The sequence below is a fragment of the Podarcis erhardii genome, assembly GCF_964252035.2.
Source record: "Podarcis erhardii genome assembly, chromosome: 9".
NCBI lineage: Eukaryota > Metazoa > Chordata > Lepidosauria > Squamata > Lacertidae > Podarcis > Podarcis erhardii.
The window spans coordinates 13,040,277-13,043,697 of NC_138512.1; the positions used below are offsets into that span (position 1 = coordinate 13,040,277).

General features: G+C 45.0%; 1 pseudogene across 1 annotated transcript; it reads right to left on the reverse strand.

Moving 5' to 3' along the window:
- Nucleotides 1–2,172: 2,172 nt before the first annotated feature.
- Nucleotides 2,173–2,535, reverse strand: LOC309350572 (stathmin pseudogene; annotated as a pseudogene). The gene has a single exon. The product of its transcript is annotated as a stathmin pseudogene (transcript).
- Between the last annotated feature and the right edge of the window lie 886 nt (nucleotides 2,536–3,421).

Below are 3,421 nucleotides of genomic sequence, written 5' to 3' on the forward strand. Positions count from 1 at the left end.
GCAAATTTTGTAGAAAAGGTGCCAAAACTCACAATGAACACCTCCCTTGTTCTCTTAGAATGACAATGGCTCCCACCTGAGAGATGCTGGAACTGAGTTCTGGGGAGTTCCGGCTGAAAAAAAAGCCCTGCCTACGTCCTTTTTATACCCATATAAATAGAGAAGAAGAGGAACAATTTTCCCCACACACATCTTGATAATATTCAGATATCTTTCAGTTTCGAAATTCACATGAAATTTTCAGGATGGCTTTTTGTGGCAAATTCTTTTTTTGATCTTTAGCAGCAGCTCTAGGATTAAGATATGGTGGAAGTGATGGGATTTTATTTATTTATTTATTTATTTATTGAATTTATATCTCGCCCTTTCTCCTGAAGGTGCCCATCATGAAGGCAAAACTGGATGTGTAAGGCCTTAAATTTTCTAAATATGAGTTTTAAATCTTCTAGTACTGTGGGCTTTGCATGTCACCATGTTTGCTTCATGTGATGCTATCTGTGTTATCGAAGGAGCGACTCCCAACTTAATATAAAGAGAGATCTTTATCAAGATTGTTTCACACAGAGCAGTTTTAAGACCCTGGGTTCCTTTCTTCCGTGTCCACCTCCTCCTGTCTATCTGTTCAAACTCCTCACCTTGCTATAGCTAGTTTTACTTTTTTTGATAACAGCACTGTGCAGCTTTTATTAAGCCACTTGGTTATGGTAATATGTTTAAAACCGACAGATTCTGAAGTGTAGCAAATTCAGCATGAGCATTACAGTGGTACCTCGGGTTAAGTATTTAATTCGTTCCGGAGGTCTGTTCTTAACCTGAAACTGTTCTTAACCTGAAGCACCACTTTAGCTAATGGGGCCTCCTGCTGCCGCTGCGCTGCCTGAGCACGATTTCTGTTCTCATCCTGAAGCAAAGCTCTTAACCTGAGGTATTATTTCTGGGTTAGCGGAGTCTGTAACCTGAAGCGTATGTAACCCGAGGTATCACTGTACACTACATATTTCTTTCACAAATATGTCAGAGCTGAATACAGTACCAGCCATCAGTCCAGGAACAAATGCACTGGAATAGAAGAAATGCAACAAGATAGCTACATTGGAAAGACAACATTTTAGAAAAAGAGTGAACATGAAAAGGGCTCCCCTCTAGCTCCTCAAAGTATGTGTACAGTTGGATCTAACTATACAGCTCTACATCAGTTTTCTAGAAACTTAACAAAAACACTGGCCAATACAGTCTTTGGATATTTAGACAAAGGGGAGAAAGTCAGTTTCCAGGATGAAGTCAGTCGCTTTTGTTGCATGTTGAGTTCCACAATGCCACCCCCCAAAAAATTCACACTTCACACATCAATTTTTGTTTAAGGTTTTTGGCATAAATTTTGGCCACAACTTTATTCAAATACAAAAAATGTGAGTGGTTGCTTAGGCATTGGTTAGGACTATCTGTCCTTGCCCTCAGGGACAGAGCTGGCCTTCCGGACACCAATGGAAGCCAGCATGGGAAACAAGTATTGGGTGAGAAATGAAGCTGGGCATCAGACCCTCACTTCTCACCCGCATGTTCCTGTGGGGCTTGCACGGCCCAAGTCCGACACCAGGGACAAGGACGAAAAGAATGGCAAGCCCCTGGATTCCTTTAACGGAATTCCCCTTCACATCATTTGGAGGGATAGGCACTTACCCCTCCAAGCACCAATTTAACCAATGCCTAACCACCAACCTTACAAGTTGTGACGATTTGCTACACAGTAGGCAAAAACCAAATGGCACCAGCCAATCAGCCAGATGGCAAAATTCCTACCAGGCCCCCGCTCAAAGGCGGACGACCCCATGACAGGCATAGCAAGGTCAAGCGATCAAGAAAACCACCCTATTAAAGGGAGGGAAGGTGGGTGATCCGGTGCAAAACAGCCAAGAGGACGTCCCAACGTCTGTCCCCTGTATTTAAAGACTCTAACCCCTCCTCCAAATTGGCAACAATCAAAACTCCCCAGCAACCTAATTTAACCACTTAAAGCTTGGGTTCCTTACCAAATTTGCCTAGTCACTGCAGGGTGGCCTGTTTCCCCAACCGCAACATGTCCTCTCTGTTAGGGAGAACACGCTTTGTCACCGGATTCTTTCCCCCCTTCTGTGTTCTTCCATACTTCTTCAATATGCTTGCCTTTCTCTCTCAAGCGCTCCAGTTTAGCAGCCATTTGTGCTTCTCTTGGATAGCTTCCATTTTGTGGGTCAACTTTTCCTCTGTCATTTTGCTGAAGTTGTTGTTTTCTTCAATTGCCTTCTGCAGCACCTCTTTCTCGTGCTCTGGTTTTTCAGCTAGCTGCTTCAACAATTGAGCTTCATGGGCCTTGTGCCTTTCTTCTGCTGCTTCTAGCTTCCTTTGAATTTCTTCCAGCGAGAGATCTTTTTTCTTTGGAGGAGAGAGGGGAAACTCTGGAACAGCTTCTTTTGAAGGAGGGCCAAGTATCAATTCAAATGCCTGTCCAGAAGCACGTTTTTCTAGTTCTTTCACCTGAATGTCAGAAGAAGCCATGGCTAAAGTAGAATTTGCTGCAGGAACTCCAATAGGTGAGCACTGCTCTTGTCACTGTGGTGGCTACATACAGACTCCGCTAGTTTTACTTCTGAGCTCCATGCATATTGTTGTGTGTGGAGGTCCCCAAGCCACCCCTCAAAATAATTCACAAATCACATGTAATTTTTGTTTAAGGTTTTTGGCGTAATTTTGGCCACAGCTTTATTAAAATACATAATCTGTGAGTGGTTGCTTAGGCATTGGTTAAGACTATCTGTCTCCCCACCTGGGACAGAACTGACTTTCCGAACTCCATCGGAAGCCAGTGAAGGGAAAACAATGTTGGGGATCAGTTGAGCTGAGTGACAGTCCCTCACCGCTCACCCAACCAGCTCCCCAAGGCTTGCTGGCCCTGGTCCCATTTCAGGGATTGGACAAAATCGTAGCAAGCCCCAGGATTCCTTTAACAGAATTCCCTTCCACACCATCATTGGAGGGGCAGGCCCAGCCTATCCTGACCCCTCCTCCACCAATTTTTATAACCAATGCCTAACCGCAACCTTGCAAGTTGTGACGAATTGCTAAGTAGTAGGCAAAAACCAAATGGCACCAGCCAATCAGCCAAATGGACAAAATTCCTACTAGGCCCCTGCCCCAACAGCAGACAACCCCATGACAGGCATAGCAAGGTCAACCGGAACACAGGGCGGGCGGGCGGGTGATTTGATGCACTCAGCGAAAGAGAAAGCAAAAGCAGAGTGCCCCAATATTTAAAGCCTTTGGTCCTACCCACCCAATTTTCAACATGCAATTTGCCCCAGCAACCCGGTCATCCAGGCAATCACCATTTAACCTGCCTGGCAACAGAGGGTTGGCCTGGCAGACCCCACCGCAACACGTGCTC